General features: G+C 43.5%; 1 protein-coding gene across 2 annotated transcripts in view; it reads right to left on the reverse strand.

Moving 5' to 3' along the window:
• The window catches only part of ARMH4 (armadillo like helical domain containing 4), a 732,743-nt gene that overhangs the window by 386,509 nt on the left and 333,786 nt on the right, over nucleotides 1-12,448 (reverse strand). The window lies entirely within an intron of this gene.

Raw genomic sequence — 12,448 nt, forward strand, 5'->3', positions numbered from 1 at the left:
GAGTGGATCGGCAGGTGTGCCGAATTTTTGGGATTTGTTGGCCGAAGGGAAGGGTGTGCTTGGGCAAAGTCGATTTGGTGAAAACGGTGCGTTATTTACATGAAAGTTGAAAAAACACTAATAAAAGCAAAGCTAAAAAGCCACCTCATTACAAACAGAATGGCTTTAACTTAAACGAGGGCGAGATCTATTGCATTTTCAATGCTTGTTTACTTTGGTTCCATCAAGAAGGCATTCAGATGTGTCACACATTTGCCATAAATTCTGAATGTTAGCACTCTAGTTGCACATTAGATCACTGTAGTAAAGCTACTGCTCACCAGGGACGTCTGCTGGTGGTATTCAAAGTGCATGTTTCAGTCTGCATGTCAGAATTTTTTTAATGAAATAGAAGAGGATTTGAGAAGTCACTCAAAATGATCCCTAATTTTTCTTTCTGAAGCACTAATCATACTTTCTATGGCAAAATTAACCCCCTCCTGTTGTTCCTTTTTAAATTGAGTGTTTTCAGACTTACCACTTCATTCCAATCAAGATGGCTTCTGGTGTGCCATACTTTTGTCATAAGTAAGACTTTTAGCGCTCTAGTTGTTCTTTGGGCTATACTTGGGGTACATCTGGGTGATATTTGGGCTACATTTAGGCTCTTTTGTCTCTGGTGGCCATCTTGCGGGACTATGTCAGAATTTTTTAATGAAATTGAAGAGGGTTTGAGAAGTCACTCAAAATGTGCCCTAATTTTTCTTTCTGCAGCACTAATCATAATTCATATGGCAAAATATACCCCCTCATTTTGTTCCTTTTTAAATTAAATGTTTTAAGAGTTACCACTTTATTCCAATCAAGATGGCTTCAGGTGTGCCATACCTTTGTAATAAGTAGGACTGTTAGCGCTCTAGTTGTTCTTTAGAACACTCTGGGACATTCTGTCATTGGGCTATACTTGGGCTACATCTGGGTGATATTTGGGCTACATTTGGGCTCTTTTGTCTCTGGTGGCCATTTTGGGAGACTGCATGTCAGAATTTTTTAATGAAATAGAAGAGGATTTGAAAAGTCACTCAAAATGTGCCCTAATTTTTCTTTCTGCAGCACTAATAATACCTTCTATTGCATAATATACCCCCTCATTTTGTTCCTTTTTAAATTAAATGTCTTAAGAGTTACCACTTATTCCCATCACGATGGCTCCAGGTGTGCTATACCTTTGTAATAAGTAGGACTGTTAGCGCTCTAGTTGTTCTTTAGAACACTCTGGGACATTCTGTCATTGGGCTATACTTGGGCTACATCTGGGTGATATTTGGGCTACATTTGGGCTCTTTTGTCTCTGGTGGCCATTTTGGGAGACTGCATGTCAGAATGTTTTAATGAAATAGAAAAGGATTTGAGAAGTCACTCAAAATGTGCCCTAATTTTTCATTCTGCAGCACTAATCATACTTTCTATGGCAAAATATACCCCCTCATGTTGTTTCTTTTTAAATTAAATGTTTTAAGAGTTACCACTTTATTCCAATCAAGATGGCTTCAGGTGTGCCATACCTTTGTAATAAGTAGGACTGTTAGCGCTCTAGTTGTTCTTTAGAACACTCTGGGACATTCTGTCATTGGGCTATACTTGGGCTACATCTGGGTGATATTTGGGCTACATTTGGGCTCTTTTGTCTCTGGTGGCCATTTTGGGAGACTGCATGTCAGAATGTTTTAATGAAATAGAAAAAGATTTGAGAAGTCACTCAAAATGTGCCCTAATTTTTCCTTCTGCAGCACTAATCATACTTTCTATGGCAAAATATACCCCCTCATGTTGTTTCTTCTTAAATTAAATGTTTTAAGAGTTACCACTTTATTCCAATCAAGATGGCTTCAGGTGTGCCATACCTTTGTAATAAGTAGGACTGTTAGCGCTCTAGTTGTTCTTTAGAACACTCTAGGAGGCTGCAGTAGAACACAAAGGAATCAACTGACAGTCTCTGTCCTTGTTGGATGTACATGTTTTACTGAGAATGTCAGACTTCATTTTCACATGACTGAGAAAGATAATGTGAATTTACAGAAAATATGCTTTCAGTTTAGCTTATAGATCCCCTTCCAAACCACTGTGGGAAAATCATGAGATATTAGTTTTCTTTCAAACAATATTCATGATATCACAGCAGAAGGTTTTTTCACATGGTAAAATCACCTTAGAACCCACCACAATTCCTAAAACGAGTATGGTACCATCAACAAATGATTTATAATGTAACTAAAGTCCCATAATTTTGAGCGCGGGATCGAAACGCTGTCGACTTTGTTTAGTAGACATACAGTTGATTTATGAACATTTATATATGTATGTACTACTCTGGGGATTACTGCCAATTTGAATTTTAAGCAGTATCCAGCTTCGCTCAAACTCTCTTTTTGCCTGACGTAAACTGTCCTCTCCTCTGCACCCTCCTTCACAACTTTCCTCTATCTCTTAGTACGGCACAGGCTTGTGCCTTACTTCAAACGTCAAATGTTTGTCGTCAAATTGTAACTTATACTTTGAATATTTGTCATATTTTCTTAATAAATTCTTTGCCCGGCTGGGTATAAGAAAAGAGCATATAGTTTCCGATTGTGGTCTATATTACATTGCTTTGAAATAATGTTCTAGGCTTAGGACCTTTGTTTCCTGAAAATAACTGGACTAAGCATTGGCAAAGCCAATATGTCTAGCCTTTCATACCAGGTGCTGATCTATTGGCTTTGCCATTTTTTTTCCTTCACGTTGACCACTGTGCATGCTAGCACTGTGTCCTCTCCAAAATGGATTTTGTGATGTTGTTTCTAGAAACATTACGAGATGTCCAATGTGCACGCCTCACCCAGACACAGAAGATGATCTAAGCTCCTAATTTTCGCAAATCTGATACAATCCCATCAGCTCTTCCATGTTTTCAATGCATGTAAAAATATGCAAGGAAGGATGGGGAGTATCTCATGCGCCATAGTGTCCTCTCTGCTCCAGCTTGCCGTTGCATGAACGGAACACATAGAGAAAACGGAAGGTGCCACAGATAGTGAAGCGACAGTAGGAAACAGCACACAATGCAGTCAAACCTATATGTGCACCCAGAAAAATAAGGAGGTGCTGTGTGTGCCTGATTTTGCTCCAAATAAATTGTTTTAAAGAGCAAACTGATCACAAGATCTTCCACATCGGGGGGAGGGGGGGTGCAAACTTGATTGCTAGGACATGAAATGTTGTCAAGACTTCCCCTTCGAGATGAAATGTCATAGGGGCTTGAGGATACGCTTGTCTAATATTTATCGGACCTAGACAAAGCATGATGATGATAAAGATATGCTGGCGCAACCAAATGTTCAGACCAAAGTGAGAAAATGCCAATTACTACCACCATTAAAGGCTAGTGCATTCATACCGGAGCTCTTTGTGGAGGAAACTAACAATTTCTGCCATATCAAGAATACAGTTGTACACATGCCACATCTAGCGTCGCCTTATTGGCAGTGGGTCTCAATTATGCCACATCAGAAGAAATTTGTGGAGATAAAATATAAGCATGTACCACCTGGCTACATTCCTAAGCACAATGATGACTTCTCGTTGTAAAATATATTACAATCTCCAGTCAAGAATTTCCTTTTTCTGACTCAGCAAATGATAAACAGGATCCCAAACGTTGTAGCTACAAACAGGCAAGCTTAGGACTTCTATTATACGAACTTCAAGATAGTATCACTTTTATAATCTTCACTCTTTTCAAGACTTTATACAGGTTCTCTGTCCTTTTGAGGTCCTACAAGATATAGCTGGCTTTTTAGACAGTGGCGGATTGTTCATTGGTTTTCCAAGGGGGCAGAGGCCATGGCCTCTGCCACGCTTGCAGAAGATCATCTGCCTAATTTAAAGATCCCCACCGGCTTCGCAGGGATCTCTGTGCTGTAAAGGGAGCCGCTGCAGCCCCCCTCACAACTCTCATGTTTGTTGAGGAGTGCCATGTATAAAGCACCCAGAAGGCAAACCTTTCTGTCTGGAGAAGCAAAGCAGGAGCTTGGTTTCTCTAAACAAAAAACAAATGCACAATATGTAAGAGGTTTCTACCTGCGCATCAGGGCCATTCAACATTTTTATTGCCTCTGTCTCCCATGCTAGAGAGAGGAAACAAGTGGTAGTCACCCTGCCCTCAGTGGGGCCGGGCAGCTGCTACCATGAACTGATGGTCCTTTCCGCGATGGCCCGCTGGGTCAGGTGTTATGGTTGCCAGAGTCAGCTGAGGATCCGCCGATGGTAACTTAGCAGATCCCACACCTATAAATGGTGTAGGGTGGTGTGGGTTTGGTAGGACAGGAGGACTGCTGCTTTTAGAGGTCCTCCTTCATCAACAAACACTGAATGTGGCCCATTGTCATTCCCCTCAACAGTAATTCTCAATTTTGCAAGCTTCAGCTAGTCCTCCTTCACACCATGAGCTAGACCTTTTTTTAATGAGATTGAGCGCTTGTCTACTCTTGGTGGTTACTGTTACGAAGTCCTGGAAACATCAAAACCCTGGGGCCTGGAAATGACAGGCTCGCTTTAGCCCGAACATGCTGTTAGGATGTGCTCTTGGACTATGTTGGTAACATGAAGACCCAGTGCTGATCCCGAGCCCTCACCTCCTGGACGCACACAGGCACCGCCGCTCTTGATTATATTTAATTCGTCCACGTACATAGCAACATTCACTATTTCAAGACATCACTTCATACCCAAGTTAGCAATAGAAAGTGTCATAAACATTGTAACTGAAGTCAATTGCTATTAGTAAAAACAGGATAGATAATGGCCATGCTTAGTTTTACATTTGCTGTTGTGTGGTGCAACAGTCCCAAACCACCAATTTAAACCACTTGGAAGAGACAAAATAGGTTGCTACCCAAGCATACAAGCACACACTCCGAGGCTGCAAACTATACATGAGGCTGAATTGTAACAATAACAAAACATCTGAAAAGTTAAACATACAATAAAGTAGCTACAATGATGACAGCGGGCTGGCTGTCACAGTCTATGATGGATAACCCAGGTTCCCATGAGTGAAGGGCATGTGCTGTTCTTTGGTGGGAGATCCACGGCCATTAGTGCATGTCTTGTACAAATTCACATGATGATAGACATGGATGAATGGACAAAGTACATTGTAACTGGCAGACACGACTCCCTGGGTACCTTCGACCAATGGGGAGTAGCCCTTTCTCTACCCCCAATGGTTGGCAGCTGCATACTCTCTCCATCTGAAACTAAGCTATTTTTGGCAGGTACACGTTTGTTTAGAAATCCCACAAGGCAACAAATGCACTTGAGAATTGAAGAACTTGATGGCTCGAAGGCTTCTTCGTCGCTTCATAAGTTCTCTCTGAACATCTTTAGACACTGGAGTGTGTACTACAGTCGCAATCTGTGAATGCGTCATCGATCACTTGCATCCAAAATATGGTTACACCCATACATCCATAAATGTGAACCAGTGCAGAACTTGGTGTCCACAGCACACAGCTGCTCCTATATTTGGCAGTTCATGCAGTGAACATAATGGCAAGCTCGCGACCGAATTGGAGCTCCCCGCCAGGTTGTACTACAAATTGTACGTTTGTGCACTGCTGCGAAGAATAGGATGATTACATGTTAGCCATTAGCACGCAATTCTTTCTTGTTATCCACACAATGGCATACTGATTAGTGACGTAAGCAGGTCTTGCAGCCACTCAAAGACACTATGGTGACAGCCCTACTGTTTGTAGCTCTGTGCCTTACCTGCTAGTTAAGCCAATCATGTTATGACTGAAATGTTGAAAATTCCATCTGTATGTATGTGATATCTGTATAGCGAAACCCCAGATGAAAGAGAGTAAATCACTATAAAGGCTCAAAGGCAGAGATTCAATCAAAGACCAAATTCAGATGAGTTTCCAGCTCTTTCTTGAACTGAAAAAGGTTTGTGAAAGATTCCATGGATGCCTGATGGCAGTTTGAATTTTAATATTCTTTTTACCAGCTCCAAGTGCTAACCGAGTCCTTGAGCGATTTTGCTGCTACTGTTTGAAGTTGCAATCCTGAAATATCTACCTCCTGTACTCAGCTTTGTTTGCAGGTAAACACTTTGATAACAAATCGAAAACTTTTCATAGGTGGTCATTTTCACTTCTAACTTTGCAATTTAACTATTGAAAATTTGAAAAGCAGTTTATTTTTTATTTTTTAATTATTAGGTTAGCTGCATTGTTGCTCTTTGGGATGAGGTTCAACTTAGTTTGTCTTTGTTACATTTCTAAAGTAGGGCCCTCAAACTTCTTCATGCTTAGCCTCGCCCATCTCTAAAACTAATCTGGATCGGTCCCCAGCCCCAAAATGCTATTTGAGTCTTGAATTATGTCTTTTTTAGTTTCCTCTACCATCTTGTTCTCTGTCCCTCTGCTTTTTTCTTCCTCCTTTTGTTTGTCCCTTCTTGCATTTCTTGCACCTTCGGGCCTGACACAAGTGGTCAGCTCATGTTCTCTTTGCACTTGTACCACTGCATTATTTGTCAATTATCTGTTTGTTGGCCTTCTCTGCATATAGTGCCCAGTGGCTGGTCTACTGCTCTCCAAGGGTGGACCATACTATCCTTGCTTTTATACTACTATCCATCTAGGGGCAATCTGTCTGCATGTTACTCCACTGAACATGACCATCCTACCGCAGTATCCAACCATTGTAACTTGTGTTTCTCTCCAAGTTGTTCCACAATAGTTGGTCTTCTTCCAGAGTCCTGCCCTGTCATGTTTTCTCTCAAATAACTGTCTCCAAGTGCTTCACCATGGGTCTTGTTCACCTTACACCAATTATTACGTTTTCTTGCTAACATTTGTTAATGTAAATGTTTTGTTTGTAGTCTCTCCCTCTCTCTCGCTCTCTTTCTCTCTATCTCTCTCTCTCTTTCTCTCGCTCTCTCTTTATGTGCCCTTGCTCTGCCTGTTGCACTTTGCTCCTCCTTGGTCTTCATGGTACAGGAGCATCCTGAACTGCTGTTGCCTCACTTACTCAGTTTCATTTGTTGGGGGCAAATGCCTGTATAAATATTCCTTGCCTTTTCTAACTTGCTTTGTGCAAGCCGGAAAACTTTTTGTCTTGGCTCCCATCGCACCTTCTTCTCTTGCTAATTCCTCAAGATCATCCCATCAATGGGTCTTTCAATCCAGTGTTATGCTTGATGGGTGTTTTCCTGAATGCATATGAGATCGAGAAGAATTAGCTAATGTTTAGGAATCGCGTGGTTTGTCTGGGAAAGAAAAACTTTTCCTTCTGAAGGCCCTCACCCACCAACCTAGTTACTTGTGTGTTTCTATGTTTGTCTGTCTTGTCCTGAAGAAAGCCAGATTAATATCAAGGCCTGGCTGAAACATGTCGACTGCAATGAATGTGGGAGACCATCATTAACTCTAGACACATCCTCCTTGTTTTTACTACTGCCAAAGGCCCATTTATTAAATAATCCCCGTGGGTAAAGGGGCCAGAGGACAGTTTTTAAACCACACTCCTACACAATCACAGCACTCTCACCTCTCACAAAAACCCGCGCCGCTGTAAACAGGTGTCGTAGCACCGGGTGGGGCCCGATGATGAAGCATGCCACCAACTAGGTTGGTGGGTGAGGGCCTTCAGAAGAAAAAGGGTTTCTTTTCCAGACAAACCACACAATTCCTAAACATTAGCTAGTTATTCTTGATCGCATATATATTACCAGGGGAAGGGAACTAGCCCCTCGTTCTTCCCTCTCCTATTGATACTCAATGATTTCCTGTATGGACATTTTCCTTGTGTCCAATACATCCTGTGTTGGCTGTCCACATATGATGTTATCTGCCTGGATAGTTTTCGGTATGATGCAGCCACATCTGGATGGCTGTCACCTGGTGTTCCCTGGATTGGATACCTTCACATGCTGAACTCTGGACTGGATGCTGGTTTGTTGCTGCTGACTTCTATCCGGATTGTCATCTGGATGCCTTGCCTGCGATCTCAGAAAATAGAGAATATCACTATGTTCTACAGACTTGGGCTAGTTTTGTCCTGTGCCTCCTGCAGCTTCTTTTCTAAGGTGACTGCATCCCCATCTTCTGTTTGGAACCTTCACTTTCTTCTTGGAATTTATTTGCCATTTAGGTTGTCGTCTGTCTTAAGAGAAGATGTTTCTGGATGTGGATGCCTCTTATGACTATGCAGTGAAATTATAAAGTATTGTTTACTTTTCCTCTCTCTATTGTTGCTGTAGGGATCAGTAGTGAAGGGATTTACACAAAATACTCACCTTATTGTCTAATAAAATCTTAGATTTTCCCTGTACTAAAGCTAGGAAAAAAACGTTTTTACACAACAAATAAACTTAATTGAAAACACGGAAAGTGAGCCAAACATTTCAAGTGAGATCAAAGAAAGGGGGCATCTTAAAGTCCAAAAGCTACAGTCAATGCTGCTTCTAGAAAGCAATGTAGTTAATGTAGGAACAAATTATGTTGCTAGTTCAGGTACCAGACCATCAAAGGGAGCTTAGGGGAGGTATGTTATCTTAAAGAAAATGTTACAAATATTTTATGTTCACTGTCTGATTTTATTTTGTCACCTTAACTTGTCTCACTTTACATTTCCAACAATTCACTAAAGTAGAGAGATCCTTTAAACAAACAAAAAGTAACCGATGGAATACTTGAAGTAATCTCGGCCACAGGTACTTACGATGAGCAACATTTCTATAATTCGTTTTTTGTTCATGGTACCGTTACAGGCATGTGACTAACCATATGTAAATCATTCTTAGCTCTGCCCCAAAAGGGACGTGTCAGCTGAACTTCAAGTCCACTCTGAAAGGGAGCATAGGCAACCAGAGACATGTTTTAGAATTGTTGGACCTCATCAGTAAGGTACAGCTCGAGTCTTTATGGTACAGTCAGATTTTGTTCTGTTGTTCCTTTAAATTAAGTGATAATGGCAATGATTACTTATCCAGAATTGATCACATCGTGAATTGTCTCTAGTTGGTGAAAGAAGATGCAATATCATTACCAAATGTATCTAATTTGACCAAACAAAAGGCAGATAAAGACAGGGGCAGCCATGCTGGTGTTAAATTAGGTACTTCCAAAGTATTTGTGCACCCAGGAAGAAAAACATCATGCAGGCCCAGTATATGTCTTTGTCTAGAGGTTTAAGCCATGTTACCAGCCATGACTAAACAGCTTCAAAATATGGCTTCAAAATCTAAAAATATATTTTGCAGGAAAAGCGCGGGCCCTGAAAAAATGCAGGGTCTGGAGAATAATGCCCCCTCTTACCCCACTTCTGATGACCCTGAGTAGACTCTGTCGGCCTCAAGGTGAGTTCTTAGCTCACTAAAATTGAATGTCTGACGGTTTAGTTGGCTTGAACCAGTTACAGCTGTTCTGCCATTTTATGTTAGGCCGTAGTTTATTTCTGGTTTAAGATTTTACTTTACAGATTGCCACTCATTTAAAAGCTAATTAGGGAGTATTGCAGTGGTTCTGCCTTTTTCTTCATCTAGACCTGTAATCTCAACCTCTGTCTCCCACCAGGTACACTGCACCCCTGACCCCCATCTCTACATAACTATCACCCCCTTGATCAGCCTCCACTATGATCAACCTACCACCTTCTGACCCACACAGTCAAGCATAATGATTGTGGAGACATACGTTTTCCTCTGATCTCAAACCCTGGAAAATCTGGAACAGGATATCCCAAGAGGTAAGAGCTCTACAACCTGTTCCGCTTAAGAAAAGCTCTGCTCTCTCCCTGTCGCCACAATCCAAAAATTGCACACCAATTCTGCCAGTGAGTCTAGAGAAAAAAAATTAGCGTAATGGTTGGCAAAGGCCCGAGCTCTGGAGTAGGAGCTCGCTGAGCAGTGTGAAGTCCACAGCGCCTGGCCTTCTACCCCAATGGCCAGTACCACTTTGGGCCCAGGAATGCCACCTGCGAGAGCACCAGCACCCTGAAGGCTGGCATAACGAGCATCCCTACCAAGGGCGAGAAGATCATGCTCTGTAAATATGTAATATATATTTGCCCATCCTTAATTGACTCAACTTTTCTTAATACGTAATCTTGAGTGAATTTGCAACTTGCATATATGTAACTCTCACCAAGAGTAACTGTAGTAGATATATGCATTTTCACTTACTACCACTCTTTTTTAAGTTTAGACCCATGTATCTGTTTCGTATCTTATATGTAATTCATGTACTCTGAAGTCATCATGTAAAGTAACTGGTTCTATTGTGATGCCCTCTGATGCCGTCAGGTAAAGTATGCGCTATATAAACAAGCATTTGCAATGCAATAGGTCTCGCATTAGGAAAGTTTAAGCTATTGGTATTGTAAATGGCACATTTTTAGGCCTCGCTGGTACTGCATCCGAAGGATGCGTCCAGCTGGAGACTTTTAGTTGCCCGTCTCGGGGGAATGAGGGACAAGAGGGTGTTACGAGATTTTGCTGCCAGATTTGGGTGCGCGAACGATCCCGCCGATGTCTTAAAGTTGGCACACATGCGGGTGCATATACACAGACAGACACTCGCTCGCACACACCCCCTCCCCCACCCCCCCACCGCACCACACACACACATACACGCAGGCAGGCACACACACAGGTACAGCACACGCAGGCACGCAGCGCACCCCCCCAAGGGCTTACATACATACACACACAAACGCGCACACACACACTCCCAACCTTGCTCACCAGGCACATCCAAGGCTTCCATCACTGGGGGGCGGGCACCGTCAATGTGCCCCGACGCCCCCCCTCACCGGCTCCTCTCGTCCTGTCCCTCCGTGTCCAGACTACGCAGCCCGCTCCGTTGTTTCTCCGCCCCTTCAGGAAGTTTGTGCGTGTCACGACTCTTTTTTTTCCCGGCCGGAAAATCTATTTGCGTGTCAGGCCTCGTTCTGAACAGCTGTCATTCAGAGCGCTGCTCCAGCGACTTCCGGCCCCCTCTGCTGAACGCTGGCTATAGTGCACTTCTGCAGCCTCCCTCGGGAGTCGGGACGTTAGTTGATGGGGGCAGTCTAGTACACAATTGTCCATCAGCGCTGGGAGGCTGGCCTGTGATGTCAATGTGCTCATGACCGCTGGACGCTGAAGGGACAGGAAGGGAATGTTCCTCAAATTGCTTGGATTAGTGCCAGCAGCGTTTGCCGTGTGCTTGGCCTGCAGCTCCCGGGTGCCTGGAGTTCTTCCGTTATTCATAGTCGGTCGGCCGCAAAGGCCTGGCGCTGACTCATGTGGTTTGACCCAAATCACGCAAGTGCGAGTTCGACAGGGGGCTCCCGTCCCTTCAAAAATTATCAGTACACAGAGGGACAGAGGAGCGGGTCTGCCAGTGCTGCAGGCCTTGCATAACACGACGGTGACCGGCAATTAGCTCACATGGTTGCTGTGCAGGCACCTGTGTAGGGCGAGTTCCCCGCAGTACTCTGGTTAGAACAGGTTGCACTTGCACAGTTACATGCGGAAAAGAGTTCACTGCCCTTAAGAGCTAATAGGAAATCTGGGTTTTGTCGGATGGGTAATAGAAATCCACGCCCCTGCAGGAATTACAGTCATTCGATCCTTCGGGACCGTGTCTCAGCTTGTGCCAGAGCTGTGATGCCTAAAGTCCGCACCTGCGATCCCATAGGTGACGTGGTCTGCACTTCCGCAAACGTAGATACTGTAGACTGCAAACGCCTGGCTTAAGCCCCGTAAGTGGTCGTAAAATGACAACCAGTGCCTTACCAAACAGCTACATCTATAAATAAAACCACCGTAGCCTCCTTGGCTTACCTGTCATAGTGTTTAGCAATGGAGGCTAGGTTCCCAGTCCCATTTCCAACTTGCTGTGACAAGTCACACTTTTAGTCAAAATGTAGGGAAACCACAGAACGGGGCTTCAGCTGGTCAGGCATCCTTATATGTTTGAGAATCATTTCAGTCAGCCCCGTTCTGGGGGAATATTGGCCTGAATATTACTTTCATAATGGGGACATCCTAAAGACATGAGTGTATTGTCCACGATAACCGCAGGAGGGTTCCATAGTGCCTTGATATCAAGAACCTTCATTGAGCCCACTCTGCCATTTGGGAATGAATGTACCTGTGCTACGCCAGGGTTGCACCAGAAATTGCTTGAATTATCCAGGTGGTTGTTCACGTCTGAGACATAAGGGATGAGAACATCCCCTGATGCTGTCCACCCTCACACACCGCACCCTCATATACTGCACCCTCACACACACTGCAGCCTCACACACACCGCAGCCTCACACACACCGCACCCTCACACACCGCACCCTCACACACCACAACCTCACACACACTGCACACTCACACACACCGCACCCTCACACACACCGCACCCTCGCACACACACCATGCCCC

The sequence above is a fragment of the Lissotriton vulgaris genome, chromosome 9 (assembly GCF_964263255.1).
Source record: "Lissotriton vulgaris chromosome 9, aLisVul1.2, whole genome shotgun sequence".
NCBI lineage: Eukaryota > Metazoa > Chordata > Amphibia > Caudata > Salamandridae > Lissotriton > Lissotriton vulgaris.